The sequence below is a fragment of the Oreochromis aureus genome, linkage group 14 (assembly GCF_013358895.1).
Source record: "Oreochromis aureus strain Israel breed Guangdong linkage group 14, ZZ_aureus, whole genome shotgun sequence".
In the NCBI taxonomy this organism is placed as follows: Eukaryota; Metazoa; Chordata; class Actinopteri; order Cichliformes; family Cichlidae; genus Oreochromis; species Oreochromis aureus.
In genome coordinates, this window is record NC_052955.1 from 24,524,338 (window position 1) to 24,542,284 (window position 17,947).

Genomic DNA, 17,947 nt, shown 5'->3' on the forward strand with positions numbered 1-17,947 from the left:
TTGTTCTTGTGTTTTGTTGTAGGTGGATTCTATACTCACTCTGTGTTCCCATCTGTGGCCAGATCTGTGATCTTTGAAGGTGTTCAGCTATCCAGAATAACTTCTGATGTTTCACCTTTGTTACCAGCTATACAGGAGCCAAGACTAGCTGCACACAGCCGCATCTTGCACGTTTCCTCTTTCATGGTGCATTGTGTAAATATTGAGATGCTATGCACTCGACAGAAAAAAAAAAAAAAATTGCTCTTTGCTGAGCAGGTCCTTGATGTGTTTTGAGAAATCATTGTTAGTATTAACGATGGTGCCAGGCGTGAGAATTCATCAGCAGGCTGCATCTCATTTGTGCTGAGCTTCATTCATGATGTTATGAACAAACGGGATGTTTGACAGACAGAGACTGTGTTTCTCTATCATGTTATTGACTCACCTGAGACCAGTCGCAGCAGATGGCTGCCTGTCTCTGAGCCTGGTTCTACTCAAGGTTTCTTCCTGTTAAAAGGGTGTTTTTCCTTCCCACTGTTGCCACGTACTTGCCCATAGTTGGTCGTCTGATTGCTGGGGCTTCCTTTCCATCACTGTGGGGTCTTTACCTTACAATATAAAGCACCTTCGAGTGACTATTGTTGCAATTTGGTACTATGTAAATAAAAGTAAATTTAACTGACTTGACGTGTTGCCAGTTAAGCTAGTTACACCACCTATTTTTCCAGACATTTTTTGCCCCCTGTCCCAACTTTTTTGAGACGGACCGCTGCCATCAAACTCAAAAATGGCCTCATCGTTTTCTTAACAAAATACATTCTCTCAGATTAAACATTTAATATGTTTTCTGTGTTTCATTGTAAGTGAAATATAGGCTTTATGAGATTTGCAAATCTCAGTCTATTGTCACTTACATTTCAACTGGCATACCAACGTTTTTGGAATTGGGCTTGTAAATATAAACACTTAACACTCAGTAAGTAAAAAATAAAATAAAATAAATCTTTGAGTCATGCTATTGTGATTGGCAAATACTGTGGTTTTGGACAGGGATCTAAAAAGCGACCATTTTTCCTTAAACTACACCCCTGCAGATTCTGTTCACAGAAGGCGTCCATGTTAACACCTGCCAAAGCAGAGCTACAGTTCCTGCCACAGTACGTGGAGCTGGTCTCCGGGACCACATTTTGCAATGACACACACACAGACAGACTTACAAGGTGAGAACAATGCCAGCTTCACTACTGCGGTTCATAATAAACTGACTGACCCTTTGAGGGTGTGCACGAGATTCTGTCTCTCCGTCACAGTTCACAGTGTAAGCTGCACTTGTGGACCTTTGCAAAAACCAGCTTAGTGTGAAATAAGAAGGAATGCCAGGCTATTAGTGCGTCGATTTTCTAAATGATTTTCTAAATGATTTTCTAGATCTGAGACCGATCTGGTTTACTAATCTATCCCATGAAAACACTATTTAAAACCATGACATTCTGACATTTTTTGTATTATTATTATTTTTTTTTTCATTTTATCCACCAGTGCTGGATGTGCTGAACTCATTTTCTGCCATGGCGCAATCATCCTCGTCACACAGTATGAAATAGGATTGGCACAGTGAGGCCTGTCTGGTTTTCCTATTCAGAGTTACTCGAGGTAATGTATGCAGCAGTTGTGACTGTTTTGACTTAGTGAGATGGATAAACACTCCTTTACAACAGGGAATTGCTCTAGATTAAATATTAATGAATGTTTCTTCCTTGTGTGAGAAATTTACATATGAAGACCAGCAATATCAAGCAAGATGGACCAAAAGTGATTAAATTGATCCTTTTTGATTTCACTGTTAAATTAGGTTTGTTATGATGGACCTTTAGAGGAACTAATTGAAAATATGCCCACTTTAAGACGTTCCGGTGACATGAGTGAGAGGAAGAAGGATTTCATGTTCCAAAAAAAACACTTCCTTATGCATAACGAGGAGTGAGACATGACAGGCCTCAACTAGCCTGTTGTTATTGTTCTTGTTGACGTGACTGCGTGGCATTTCATGTGCAGTGGGTGCCAATTACATCCCACTGGCAATCAGTGCAAAGTGTCCCCGCTGCTGCTGATATACTATTAAAATGTGGGTCTGAAACACTTTAATAAGTTTACTTTGCGTATGAAATATCGTCTCTGTTGTTGCTTTTGGCGTCTGAGGATGAGAGGCCCACTTTGAGGTGACGTGCTTTTTGCGCGACTAATTGTTACAATCGAGTTAAAGTCAAAATTTGAAAAGGACGAGGTGACCCGTTGGAGCGTCTTTTCGTTTATCACCTTCTCTGCTCTGGGCTTTAATTTTTGAGCTTAATAAGAGCAGGGAGCAGCAAGTCTGACCGGCGTTAATTTGCTAAGCTTCTCAGCTATAAGAGTTAATTACCGTGAACAAACTGTGAAATACAGATACAAAATAAAGAGCTTAAACTGTTCATGCTTGTAATCATTTCCATAATCATTTCATAAGTGTTAAGTCTCTCTGGCAAAGAAGACTGGCACATTATGAAACGCGTGGACTTTAACGACAGCAGGCTTTCATGGTCTATATTTCAGAACACGGAGAACGTCGACAGATGCCCGGTCTAATTTCTCTGTACTTAATGCTAACTAAGTTGTAGTTTTTATTTGCAGTCCTGCGGGCTGCTGCGTGATGCCCCTTAGGCTACAGCTACGGAGCTTGTCCGTACCATCTGACTGCAGATATGATGCACATGAATATTACCATTATCACTTAAAACATATCCAGAAATTACTAGAGCAGAAACTGAGCAATGACTTGTGCAGTCATGGTGCACAATTTGCACTTTATTTCAGCATGGGCATTCATGGCACTTCATAGCATGGCCTTGATGTTCATTTTACTGTAACGCCAGTGTTTAAAAGGCACAATCTGTAATATAACTATGGGAACCACTTATAACACATTTTCATGCTGCTTCTGGATGATCACTAAAAGCAACTGGGCTTTGAGACATTATAATCACAGACAATGTGAAAAAAAGGGGAGTCAAAGGGTAGCTGGAATTAATGTCATATATGGATTGTTACAATTTTCAGTAGAAAATGGGGGTCTATTGAAAAATAAACACATCCTAATGCATCTTTGTCACTGACCTGACCTGAGAGTATTGCAGGGTGGAACACACTGTCATCTACTTCACGTTTAGCCATCTCCCTGTAAGGCAGGTGATTTCTGAATGACTTCTCGAGTTGTGTTCTTAACAGATCAATAGAGCGGTGCACTGAGGGACCTATTATACTGTTTCCCCTTTAGATTCTAGCGCAGTTTGAGAGGATCTCAATGAGAATGAATCAGCATTGTAGTGCTTTTTGTTCCCGTGAGAGACTCGAAGAAATATCTTATTCATGTCTACCTCATCTTTGCAAAAGTACAGGGGGAATGAAGCAAAAGTATGTTGCTAGACAAGCTTGTTGCAAATTGTTACTGTGTAGATAAAGTGGTAGTTGCATTAAATGCCATCTAGGTATCTCTGACGGCGTAATAATTGTTTGTGCTGCCTGGTGACGCACCCGTGTGAACGTGCGGTGTGTCCAAAATGCTGCGCGCTGATCAAAGTGGCTGTGTGAACATGTGTGATGCCTGGCCTCAGGCGGAGCCCAGCTGGGACCCGCCTCAGCTATGTGGTGTCCAGTAATCTCGCATCTGTTCTCCTGATATGATTTATGTATACAAATCTATAAGGGAATGCCTGTTTCTACTATTCATATGTGCTTTTAGTTGAAATTAGCAGTAAACTGTGGTATAATCTGCTCTCATTAAGCATAGCAAATTTAATTTTAGCTCAGTGTCTTTGTTATTGAATGAAAACAACACTAGACAACATGAAAGCTCATCATTGCAGCAATACAAATGCACCCGCAGCGAGCACCTTATCAGTTAAAGTGAGTCTGTGTGTTTGCATATCCTTTGTTTTTTACTTCCATAGACACAAATTCTGTAATTTGAATGAATGCCAATAGGCTGTGCGTGGCTACAAGCTGCTCAGTTTAGCATTATTGCTAGGCGCAACTGTAGACAGAACAATGTTCACACTCAGGGAAGGAGTCGTGTTATAATATGCAGTGGGTTGGAGGCCCGAAACAAATGCCCTTGTGTGATTGATTACGCGCTACAAGCTAATGAGATAAACAGAGCTTGAATCGATTCAGCCGAGGTGGAATCATGCCAGAGGGGCATATGCAGCCATGTGCAATGACTCTATTGACACGCTCATATTCAAAGGATCGGTGAAAGAAACCAAGCTCCGGTTTCGGCTGAGAAGAGAGCTGTCCTCTTCCGCTGCACGGAGCTGCTTTATACCCAGCACTGCAATAAGGGTTATTGTGGTCAAATCAAACACTCACGATGAGATCTGACAAGCTAGATACTTACTGCTAAACAACTACTGTTAAGAAAACCTTTTTTCAAAGACAGACAAGAAAATGGCATTGTAACAGGCCACCTAGCATTAGCAGATGGCAGAGAATCTTCTACTTTAGATGGTGACAAAGCCAAACAGCAGTTTACAAGTGTGAACAACCATCAGCATAGGGACTATTTTCTGTAGCTGCTGCAGTGTTTGGCTCATTGGCCAGTGACAGATATTCCAACTACTGTGGTTGAGTGCCTTTCCAGGAGCTAAATGCTGAGCATGTTTAAGGTGGTGAGTTAGAAACATGGAGTCCAGAGACAAACTACTCTCCTGTTGCAGTTTACAAAATAACAATAATGAGCCCGAATTCTTCATATAATTGTGGTCACGCGTGAGTTACTTTGTAAGGTTCAAAAGAAGCTAAATACTTGTTTGTCCCACTCCCTGGGGCTTGACCTTACACACCAAAATCCAACACGAGTTGTATTTTTCCATGTTGCATCTTAATTTCTATCAGCACGGACAGCGTTTGAAACACAGATCGAGCGTGGCGGATTTTAAGCCTTTTCACGCTCTCCGATAAGCACGACAGCAGGGAAATACGACCAGGCTCCTAGAAGGGCATTCACAGGGTGCGTGTTCACTTGACTGCTTTACGATTGTGTCACTCAAAGTCTTGTCTGCACACTAGAGGACACGAGGGGGAGATTCATCAGTCACCGAAAATAGGAAGTGGAAGATAAAGTACAGTAGAGTATGGCATTATTAACTGTCTTTTGCAGAGGACAAAGGGGACGGGTGTGCCAGTGTCGCCTATGTGCCTCTAAAGGCTTAGAGGGAAAACACAAAATTTCATCAGTGTCCAAGTGCATAAAAATTAATTTGTTGTAGTGTCTGATGATAAGCCTTTAGGCAGGAAGGCAGCAGAGTGGCAGGGTTGTTGCAATTCCTACACAGATGAACGGTTCAAAGAGAGAGGCTTTTTCATTTGAGTCCAGACTTTCCCCATGAGGCTGACATTTCCTTTTGCCGCAAAAGATTGTGTGTGTTTTTGTGTTTGGAGGTGCATTATCGTTAAAGCTTTAACATAGATTTTTATGTGGCCTGTACAGTCCACTTTAGAAAGGCTAGATCTCCCACTTTAAACGAGGCTTAAACATTAAAAGTTAAATATGTAAAAGTGTAAAGTAGCTTAAGCATCATCATAAATGATCCTCGTTTTTTTTTTTTTTGTTGAGTCTTACATTCAAAACAGTGAGCACATATATAGTAATTGTAAAGTATAATACTGTTTAAACCATAATCCTGCAGCAAGCTCTTCATTCAATTTCAAAGAAGTGTTTTTATGTTAAGTCTAGAAGGCAAAGCTTAAATCTACGAGTTATGTAAGAAGCCAGAGCTTCAGCTAAAGGAATCACGTGTTCTTTGTACTTTAGAAAAATGATGTCGTACACATCTCCTTCAAAAGACGCTAAACTGGCTGATTTCACGGTTCAGTGGTTGTACAGTGCAGCAGCAACAGTGATGCTAATCACCACATGACTCATGGTGATTGGCAATGTTCGAGTGAGGCCTCGATCATGCTAAATTTAAGTAGAGCAAAAATAAACAGGCTTCTGCACTACATTCAAAACTGGGAAATCAATATGGTTTCAGCCACGCCACACTGCAAATGAAAAGCATGCATGCCATGATAATGGATATGGATTTCTGCTTGTGTGGCTCATATTTCAGCACCATGCTGTGCTAAAAATCTTTATGTTTGGCGCTAAAGGAGATGGCTGATGTGCACAAGAGAGGAAGTGGATTTTTTTCTGGTGTGACCTCTTTTAGAATTACTGCCTAAAGAGCAGAGGAATAGTCACTTTGTGTGGCTGCAATATACTTTTTGAGTAGACCTTTCCTTTAACCTATAACTGCTTAGCATATAGTACTGTAGGTGGGTTTAAAAGGCCACTGCCAGATCTGCCTGCTGCTGCTCTTGTAATTAGTAGCGGTCAGAGGCCAGCACAGTAAACACAGAGTAGAGATGAACTTTTAGACAGTGGGTAAAATGCAGCAAGGTAGGCAAACATTACTGTATGTAGAAGAGACAGTGAAGAATCAAGGCAGAAAGAGCTACATTAGAATATGTATCCTGCTGAGAGAAGTTCCATCGCGGCCTTGGGATGTCTCACATTGTTTGTAACTACTAAGACACCTTGTCTGCATCAGGCATCCTGGTGTGTCTTTCTGTTTGTGAGCCTTTCATGATGGTGTGTTTGTGTGTCTCTGAGGGTCACAGCGTTGTGTTCCGGATATATTTGATTCGTGAACAAGTTGTGGGTTTTTCTGTGGCTCTCAAAGATGACGTTACCAAGGTGATTCTGTGGTTGGCACAGGAAATATTGTCTAGCCAAGATCAATCTGTTCATAAAGAAGATACAATTTTTATTTGTTTATATATTTCACTGGGAATCATCTGATCATCTAGGATCAGGTTTTCATGGTTTTATCAACTATTATGATTTTTTTCAAAGCATATTGGCTCCTTGATGTTAATGGGACGTGGGTGACTATAAACATAAGCCATCCCCACTTTTATTTAACTGGCTTTAATCTAGATATGCCATTTATTTTACATGCTCTACTCCACTGCTCCGATTAGCTGATTGTTGTTTGCCGCACTCCAAACACGTGTTGCAGAGTGCCCTCTGATGGACAAACTATGCAACATCAACACTCCTAACATGTCTGAAGGGTGTTTCTCCCATTTCTTCTTCACTTTTTTACTTTCATTTATGGGCCTTTACAAAATGCAGATGATAGATTGAGAAATAACTAATATTAGCAGATAATGTCGGGCTGCTGACAAATGTGTTGGGCCCCAGCTATGACATGCCTCAGACAGAGTTGTATGGATGATAACAGCCAAAATCACACTAAAATCAGTCAAGCAATAAAATTAACTCCATCCAGAGGCTTTTGTCACAATCCATTTTCTCTAAGATGTCCAAAAGCTGTAATATCATCACTTGGAGATTCTGCTTAATAGTTGCTGTAAAATTATAGCTTAGAAGCAGATATTCATATTCATTCATAGTCATTCTGATATGTATGAATTGTGGCTGAATATGCTGGTTTAACATGGTCATCTTTTACTCTTCACTATTTATAATAATAATAATAATGCAAACATTGTCCTATACCCTGAGCTGATAGGAATCAAACACATTCAGACACTGTTCTATAGTCAAATCTATGTTTAACAAAGACAAATCCACTATTTTACACATTTCATTCTTGTTTCTTTTTTGGACCAAAAGTTACAGCGGTGAAGTTCCACTTTCAAAATCTCATCAGCGCTCACTTCAGTGTAATTAAATTTCTCCTCCATTTGTTAAGCTCTCTCAAACAAGAACTACATGCAAGAACGCTTTATCCCACTTTAGTTCATCGATTTCCGTTTTGAGTTAAACATCAGTGTGCTTTGTTTTGTGTTAGTTTAAAGAAAATCTATGCAGTTGCAAAGTTTTAGTTTTCCTGCAGAGAATCTTATTAAAACAGGTGATCAGTGCTACTAAAGAATAAAAAACAATAGAATAATAAAACTGCAAGCATTATGTCAAAAGCAAATAGCTTAACAGATTAAATAAACAGGCAATGGCTTCATGGGTATCTAAATAATATGGTTCGACACAGCCAAGCTTTGAGTGTGGTCTAAGGCGGTGATTATTTCAGCATCCAGATCGATCAAAATTGTCCAGATCGCCAAAGTCATTTCCTGAACCAAGCAAAGGGGGTGACAATTCGTTTTTTAGACCACACATGAGCAGATTTTTGTTAGTTTGTTTTGTTACTTGTTTGTGCCTGTCTTTCATCCTGAGCTTGTGTAATGAGTGATTAGGGAGGCCAAAAGGGCTAAATGTAAGAGGGTTTAACCCAGTGAAAAAAAGAAGAAAGGGTATCCTGCAAAGCTGTGTTAAGCTTCAGTTATCTGATGAAAGCAGTGTGCCCAAAGTAGCTTCAAAAACCAGCTACTCACTCGATTAAGAACAATGAAGTGGCCCGCATTCAAATACGGTAGTATTGTCCTGGCTCCATAAGGAAAGAACAACAATAACAAACCAATCTTAGGGATACTTCGTGATTGCTGAAGTTTTATTGACTGGGTTGTTAACCACCCAATCAATACAACTCGCTCACACTTTCTTCCACTGTTGGCGGGTAGAAATAATTAGGAGTGTTAGGATCCAAGCAAAATACAGTTTTTCAGCAACATTGTAGCCTTGGTAAACAGCCGCAAAGTGTCCAATAAATGCCACACGCCTGCAGGGTGTGTTCACATCTTAAAATATCAGTGGTTGTTCACGTCCACACAGAGTTGTGTATTTTTTCAGACTTTTAATTTTCAAGTAGAAATTCAACACACAAATGACTTAGTTTAAATAATTTCCATCCTGAGATTATTCTTGCTCTCATTTAAACATAATTGCACCATCATGAGTCACTTGTACCTACAAAGAGCGATCGGAATATAACTAATAATAAAACTGAAGTAGCTGGGAAATGTACACCTACATCTCAATCAAGGCAATAAAATTTAATAAGCCTTTGAAACCGCAAACAGTGGTTGAATCCAAACATATTGTACAAACATGGCAAGAGATTTCGTTAATCAAAATCCCCTGACGTTAGAAGGAAGAGGGGGTGAAGAAAAAATAAAAAGACAAAGACTGAAGATTTTCCTCTGGCTCGGATTAGCACACACAGCACGTAGGCCTACAGAGATACCAACACTGAGTTTTCTCACAACTGAATACTGACAGGAAATGTTAACTCAAATCTGTTTGCCCCAGGAAACATCTCAAGGTTAAGAGAAGCCATGCATGAGGTCTGTATTCTCTGAAAGAAGACCTGCACCCTTAGACCACCTGAGCCATTTCTTTTTCTCTCCGAGGTACCAAAATACATCTCCATCCAGCTTTCCAATGTAACCAGCAGCCTCAATCTGTCTGCTTGGACCTCCGCTTTGCCTAAAGGCACCGAAGTTGATTAAAGAAACTGTGTCAGATATGAAGCACCTCTCGCAGACCGCTACCAGTCAGAGTGCTCACACTGGTGTTTTTTCACGTGGAATCACCTTGACACAGCACCTCTGATATCACTGGGCCTTAACACAATCTCACCATAGTATGGTGTTAGATGAAGCAGGCAATAAGCTGTGAGGATGAACGGACAAAAAGCAATACGCCCAAACTCTATTACTGTTAATTGAACTGGAAAGGAAGAGGGTTATGTTAGAAAGACAGGCAACAGGGAGAGAAAGAGATAGATAGTACATGGGGGGGAATATATAGAGAGAACCTCCAGCAATAGCAATCTTATCTCTAGATGAACTTAAGGTATGCAAGAGGTTAATTCAGTGTCGCATCGGAGAGACGGGTCCATTACACCGTCTCATCTGAGATATAGAGGCATGATGGTATCGCTACCTATCTGGGAATAAAAGCCAATTTGTGTAAGGATTAAGAGCTAATTGTAGATGCATGAAATCCAAAACGACTTCTTGTGCGTTACCACCTGAAAACAAATGTGCTTCAGAAGTTTCGGACTCACAAGCTGACAAAAATTAATCACTTTTTTCTCTTTGCTGTTTTATTAGGAGATTATCATGCTTGCTGTCTATAGATTATGCATTAATCCAAATCCCATTTACAGTACAGGCATTCATTTCCCAAAGGTGTCAAACACAAGTAACATTTTGCTCAGCAGCTCTGAAAGAGGAAGAGGAGACGGGACCGTCATTTGCTCTTCTCTGTTCCTGTGAGCGCAGACGTCTGATGGGTTAGAGATACTGCAACTCCTGGGGCCACAAACACACAGGATATATCCTGTTCAGTCAAAGCTACCTGCGGCATGCGAGACTAAAGGACTCTGCTCAGTTTTCAAAACCTGCGCCTGATTTGTCACAAAGTTTCCATCTGTGCCTACGGGTTCTGTAAATGCGTTATCTCAGAGCTTGTATTGCCATCGTTGGTATTTTGAGCGACATTTCCTTGAGATAATTCATTCCACTCAACATCTGATGTGTTTAGAGCTGCTCAAGGCTGAGCGAAGAAACAAAATAGCTTCGCATTCAAGTGGCATGTTCTGATAAGCACCTGACAGAATTTTAAAAAACCCCAAACTAAACTGTCCACCATGATTGTTTTGTGATTTCGTGATTTACAAATCACATTGCATTATTCCTAAGCTGTGAGCTTCTTCTGGATTCCACTATCCAACAACTGGAGACTGTCTCACTATAATGTCCAAGAGATGAGTCAACTGTGACATTAGCTAGTACTGTATTACAGTTAGGAATGAAAACGGAGTCCTATGTTTGAAAATAGCTGCAATTGCTGTAAACAGTTAGTGTAGTACTTCTGTTACATCCTGTAACCTAACAATTCACTTCAGCCACATCCTGATTGTTTGACAAAAATCCACTGTGGTTGTGTGCAGAGGCAAAAATTACAAAAAGCATTGTAGCACTGCCCAAATGGAGACATAAGTGTATATGCTGCTGTTGTTGGGGGGCGGGGGGGGTTCAGACATACAATCAAATTCTCTGCAAAATGCGCAAAAAGACACCAGCATGCATGTTGTTCAAGAAGAACCTGCAGACCCTGCTGCAGTTGTATGTCATCATCAATAATATACACTGGCTCTATTCTTACCAGGACCCAACATAATTCTATGAAGACAGTCTGATCAGACCGGGAGTCAAATCCTTTGCTACATGAGTCTTCCAGACAAAAGTTGTCTGTCTTTAATGTTCCGCATCCAAAGAAGCTGGTGAATGGCAGCTTAAGGACAAATGCCCTCGCTCATTCATCAAAACCAGACAACCACTTCGTGCCCGGTGGCCCCACTGACAGATGAAGACCAAAACATCTTCTGGGGGGCAAGAGCTTTGGCTATTTTTTATTTTTTTTTTAAATCCATATGTGCTTCCCCCGGCTGCTCCCTACGCTACGGGATTATAGAAAGCCTCTCTACATTTTGTCTTGAGCAATGAACTGCATGACAAATTGCTCTTTGCACTTTAAGCTGAGTTCAGTAGGGTCCCAAATTGGCATTTAAAAGTGTGCAGCGAGAATGAGACAGATGTGGCTGAAGCGAGCTGTGAAGACGCGTGGAGACGTAAATCACATTTTGTATTTGGAGGCGCGGGGAGGCAGCCATCAAGGAGAAGTGATTATATTTGAAGGCCGGTATCAACTGGAGTCTTCGCTGCATATTGTTAGAAGTCTGCTGATATGGGAGGAGAGTGCGCTGGTCGGAAAGGAGAAGAGACATTAACTCAAACGGGAATATGGGATTCCACGTTTCTTTCAAAGCTCTGAAAAACCTTTGAAGAATGACTGCCTTTCTAAACAACCTAATTCACCTAGGCACAGAGAGATCTGAATTTTTACACTATCACTCAAAAGTATATATATATATATTTATGCCCATGCAAACTATATTGATTTGACAGCTGAGCCTAACAAAGGTCTATTCTTACAGCTTCACAGAGCACATAAAGACACTCTGGCAAAAAGGAGTGTTTACAGCTTTCGTTAACGCTGCATAAATGTGGGACTGTCCAGAAATTAGATAGCAGCAGCAGTCGAGGTGATACACTCTTTGTAACAACAGCACTCCCTTAGTGCTCCACTCTGCAGAGGGCTGTCTAGCACATCGACATGGGTGGTGAGACCATAAAGACTAAATTCTATAATGTGCAGTTTAGACAGCTGCTGTCTATTATTAGGTATGACTAACCAGTCTTTGCACAACAGACACAACATTAACAAGTTTGCAAATGAAATAGTATGAAATAGTAAAACCTAATAACATGTAAATTTAAATTTTACATAATTTATCAACACGGTTAATTAGCTAACCAAGCTGCCTTTTACTAACTTTTTTTTTTATTATGAGTCTGACAGTGAAGTCTCTCTGTCTACTTAATATTTAGGTGATTATTACAGACAGGACCTTTTGGCTTTTGACTGGCAAATGCTTAGCAAAGGGATTTAATCTATGCCACATGTAAATTTGTATGACAGTCGATTACTTAATGTGGGTCGAGGTAGTGTGGAGCATCTGTCAATCAGGAGGTCAACTGTTTGTTTCCCAGCTCTTCCACCTGTGCGTTTAAGTCGTTTAAGCATAGAAAAGATGTTTGAAACAATATGTGCGACTTGGTGAATGAGCTTTGTAGTAAAAAAGCTCTTTGCATGCTCAGTCCATTTACCATTTAAGGTATTTTGAATAAACTAAAGCTGTCTCAAAATTGAATACAATTTTGTGTTCTGGTGTGGGCCTACAATTTATCAGTGTTTTAGTCACACCTTTATATTCAGAAAAAATGAACTTTTCCATTTCTAGGGAGACTTTGTCACTTGTTAGTCTACCCTATAGGATCAGGCTGCAACAAAATGCCAGCCATGCAGTAGTATAGCTACACAAGCCAGGCTTGTAAAACAATTGCTTTAATACTAGTATTTTGCAGTTCTTTTCCCAGTTACCTGAAGCCTGTGTCACAGTCTCTACCTGGTCATTTGGTATTTTTTTGGAAGCTTTGTCTCCCTGACACAATTAAGAGAAACACCGTTAGTACACTGGCCAGAAGGTATAGTTTGTTGGAAAAGGCTTACAGCAGGTGAATTGCTGAGACTCAGTCACACAATGAGTTTGAAAGCCAGAGTCAAAAGAAAAGAGGCTAAAAAGCTTCACAGAGCGGCTGGCTTATAGTCTAATTCCCAGTTACTCTGGCACTATGGGTGACCCATTCACATTACTCGGTCATTTTATTCAGTGTCAGTATTAAAGCTTCTGATTGATGCGGGTTTAAATTCAAATATGAGGGCTAAACTGGCTATTTTCTCTGGTTTCTCAAAGCCTGTGCTGATCAGCGTCCATTTAAATGTCAAGACAGCGGAGATGTGCATGAACTATCTCTCCCACTCACTCACTCACACACACAAGGACCAAGGCAATCATGGGCTTACGCACACATGCACACACTTTGTATTAGCTTAATTATGAACTGACTTTGACTCCGACTTTCATTTTGCAGCTTAAACCGCCCATGCCCCCAAATGCAAAGGAATCCATAAAACCCTTAAACTTCCCCGGATAATTCTTATCATCAGTGGCTCTGTGAAGTGTCTCGGTGTACTTTAGAGGATTTTTTTTCGGCCTCTGCATTTGTTTTATGAAGGCTGAGTTGCAAACTGTGTTTGGTTTGATGTTTGCATATGTTATTGATTTTTTTTCTGAGTGCTCAGGGTGGTAAATAATCACAGTGGATATATTGCTGCGCACGCAAGTTTAGCTTTGTTTACAGAGACAGGGCTGTTTAATTGCACTTTGTGCTTAGTGCTCAAAGCAGCTTGATATGGAAATTTATTGGATTTTCGAAATTTGTTCAGTATAATTGAATTTATTGCTTGGCTGTCTCTTGTTTAAAAGAGATTCTCAAGAAACTGCATTGCACTATACAACGTATATATCTGCCTATGAGGTAACACTTTTTTAAGTATTTACTTGTCTGGTGTTAAAGCAGCAGTGATTATGACTCAGCCTGGAATCAGCCTAAAGCTTTATAACATACAGCATTCATATTTTAAAAGGCTGTTTTGGAAACAAAACTAGTCCAGGACCAGTTTTATTTCTTCACTTCTCACTTTGATTGAACTTAACTGAAAAATATAGCTAAAGAAATCTTTCTCATCCCACTATTTCCTTTCTCTCAAAGGAAATCGTCATCTTGGTTTATTCGCCTTAACTTCCTGCAGACCTTCTCATTTTGACTGCTGTCGTCTTTGCAGTACCTCTTCTATGCTTTTGTTTTGTCGCTACATTTCACTCGCGCTCGGTCTGAAGACATTTTACAGACACGGGTTTAAAAATCAAAACTAACAATGTCTCGCTTACGGCTGCAGCAAGCAAATTGTGAAGCAGAAGGGTTCTTCGGAAAAACAAATACATCGTATTAGGAGACGGGCTTTCCTTACCTGCTCATATGGATTTCTGTTATGTGGAGCAGGCACAAAAATGTCAAAAAACATACACCAGTTTTCCCCTCTGAGGTCAGATAATAGATTAAGCTTGAGACCTCCACGCCCCCAACTTCAATGTCAGTCACTCCCACTGAGCCCAGCTTTTCGGTGGTAAGGAATTCTAGGTCTCTTTACACACATTGCTGCAGTACATCCTACCAATCATTTCATAAAGCCGCTTTTTTTCTTCCTCTTCTTCTTTTTTGCCTTAAGCAAGTGTTACGCATGGTTGAGCATCCAGGGAGCCGCGGTGAACCTGCCGTCTCAGTATGACAGGTTGGTTTCCAAATAGAGATAATTCCCACAACCACTGAAGACATAACTGCATATACTTGCATGAATAAAGCAAACTTATAGATCTGTATGTACTATATGTGCACATATTGTGTGCAATATGCCCCAAAACAGCAATCCTCTCACACACTGAAGGGAAGACGCTTAGCAGAAAGGTAATTGGATTCTGTGAGATTATCAGAACGGGCATCTCTCCCACCATTAATCCGTACAGTGAAATATGCAGATGAGAGTTTTTATCTTTGCTAACATCTTCAGTTTGTAAACAGATTCTTTACCTCTGAATTACATCAAACAAGCTCTTAAAAAAAATCCAGTCAGCAATTACACCACAATTCCTCCAATGTTTGCAACGTGATCTGCCGTGTCAGCATATCCAACTCTTCGTTAGGGCGGATGCCTCGCAAAACACTTGCAATTAGAAGAAGAACTTCTTAATGGTGAGAAATCCCATATTGCAAGTGAGATGGTCTCAGTGTCTTCGCGTCAACCGAGCTGACATATTGCAGCGTGACAGCAATTAAGTGAAAAGAACAGAGAAACTAATACAGAGCCATTCTCCCATGTAGGCTCCCCAGGAACCTGGCAGAGGGAAGGTGTTTTCAGGACCAAATGATGGGCTGTCTGATAGGTTTGATCTGTCTGAGCTTGTCTCTAATGGCACACAGTCCAGCAAACGATGAGAGTGAATCAAATCAATTAACAGGAATCTGCAGTTGCAATAGGTTGTGGGTTTTTTATGACTTGTTCAAAGATTATAGAGAGATGACTTGTTTTGAAATAACATAATCCGACTGACATGTTTGCCACAGACTTCTTTGAAAGACTTTCCATAAACAGAGCCTGAGGGGAGCATAAAATGTGCTGGACTCTGCATTTTAAAAAGTTGTGGGGGGTGAAACAGGCACAGGAGCCTCTCGCAGTCCTGTCGAATCAGCTCTCGGATAAATGAACTACCGACTCCCAATCTATCACTATAGATTCAGCCACATCCTTTCTGCAGAGTATGATGTTTGCTCTGCTCCCCGGTCAATGGATTGAAAATGCATCCTTCGCCAAGTGGCCACATCGCTGTATCAAATCGAGATGAAATGTCACTGTAGCTCAGAGCAGCGTCAGCTCACGACACCCTCTGCAGTCACCAGCGATGTCTTCGTGCTGTTGTGACTGAACGGGAAGCATTGTGTTATAGGAATGCAGAGGTCAGAATTCCCTGATCAAATGTGAAGTGCTGCCTGAGAGAGAGGAGTGTAGCAGACAGCACTCTGTCAGTCCTGCTGATGGCAGACGGGGTGGATGCCTCGTCATTCCCGTGCTCTGATCTGACCTGTCAGTAGAGATTCGTGCAGTGAAAATCTTCTCTTGCCAGAAGTGCCTCCTCCACCTTCTGACTCAAAGCTTGACCCGAATTAATAAGATGGATGGTTATAAATTGTTCTAAAACGCTTGAACCTGCACATTAATGTGTTTGTGATGCTGCTCAGCTCCCACTCTTTGTCAGATGATGCAGTGAAGGAACTTTTAACCACGTTTTTATTATGGCGGGCAGTCTCTCTGGTTAATATTATGTAGCAGCACCGATCCAGCCAGAGTGTTCATGTTCTCCTTAATACATGCCCTCTTACTTAAGCTCCCAGTTCAATGTGTACCGAAGCTCTTCAATTTCCCCAAGCCCTTGCAATTATGCAGACAAAAGAGTATGAGCCATGTGATTGTGTTCTACTGCAGAAGGTATATTACCTTTTTAAGGTGTCAACGAGAGTTCCTGAGAGAGAATATAATTGCAGCTTGGGCAGGATTCAATTGTTAGAGCATGTAAGAGGGATTTTCCTGGTGTTTGCCTGACTGCACCAGTGGCCACATTTGACTTCAGACTGTCAGTGCAGTTGTGGAGTGAAATATGTAGGTAACCCGATACATCATCAGAGGTCAGCGCTGCTGCAGAAGAATTCACAGGCCAAAGCAGAATCACTCTGCCCTGCCTTTTCATCTGGGACCATTATTGGGAAGAAATTTTGACTCGCTGCACACGCAAATTAAAATGCGAGTGTGCTTTTGTTACACTCTGATTCTGAAATCCAGCAACGAAAACAAAACAAAAAAAACAAAACTGCATAAAGGCATTCAGTGGCATCTTCACTGTCATTCTCACCAGTTAGAATAACAGATGTCACCTCCAGCAGATTACGTCAGCTCTTGCTATTTTACCTCTATTGTGTGGTAAGCCAACAATTAAATGATGAAAACTCTTGTCTGAGGGAATAAGCACTTTTCTGAGCCAGTTTTCTCTGTAGCTCCTTCTCCTGTCTGGGAAAAACAGATTGCATTGTGTAATTTTATGATGATTCATTCATTGGATCAAGTTGATTAGCATGCAACTGTTTTCTCAAAAGTCAGATCACAGATATATAGATTAAAGTTATACCAATCACTCATTTGTTTATGGGCTTCCATTTTGTACAGGTGAATTTGGCTTATTTTTGCCATCTCTCATTTTTCTCGAGCCAAATAAAAGCCCCATAAGTCACCAACACCACATGCATGGTTGAGAAGTCCAGTTCAGTGGCTCATATTAGCTGAGGTTAAGCCTAGCAAACTGCTAGTAGCTACAGCTTCCTGTGCTGCCAGCCAGCTGTCACTGTAATAGGCCCATTACACCCGCTGTTATCGCCCTCGCAAATTGTGTTGAACACCAAAAGTGACGTCACATCCACCGCCGCAAGCTACGCTTTCACTATGCGGTTTCTGTCGTGCACCTCTCAATCAGTCAAGTGACACGGCTGAGAGCAACAGTGTATGAGCTTGCTGGTTTTCACTGCCATGATATTATACAGAGGAAGATGTTGCAACAGTTTGAAAAGATGAAGCTTTCTTGAAAAAAACAACTGCAATTTCTTTCCTTCTCATTTTGATTTCTTCTGCTCCTCTTATGGATGTTTTGCCTGAGTACTCACGCCTATAGTTCAAGACAATACTGCAGTGAGTACTGGTATAAATGGTGGCTACATCACTGTTCAGCACAATAATTTGGCCATTAGTGCCTATGTCCATCCACAACTGTAACCCCTGATTAATAAGATAAAGATCATCCCTGTATATTTGCTATATAGTAAACCTGTTCATTTCTCCTCAGTAGTCTAGGATATTAACATGTCACTTTATTGGAATTGACCCACTTTCAGAGCC

The 17,947-nt window shown here is 40.8% G+C and overlaps 1 protein-coding gene across 6 annotated transcripts in view; it reads left to right on the forward strand.

Moving 5' to 3' along the window:
- b3gat1a (beta-1,3-glucuronyltransferase 1 (glucuronosyltransferase P) a) overlaps positions 1–17,947 on the forward strand; it is an 86,041-nt gene that overhangs the window by 7,079 nt on the left and 61,015 nt on the right. The window contains exons 1-2 of one of the 6 annotated variants that reach the window (XM_039598275.1): positions 14,469–14,578; positions 14,681–14,743. The exons of the other annotated variants lie outside the window; for them this stretch is intronic. The gene's annotated coding sequence lies outside the window, so the exon portion shown is untranslated. Of the gene's footprint in view, positions 1–14,468; positions 14,579–14,680; positions 14,744–17,947 lie in introns of those variants that run through there. 6 annotated transcript variants of the gene reach the window in all.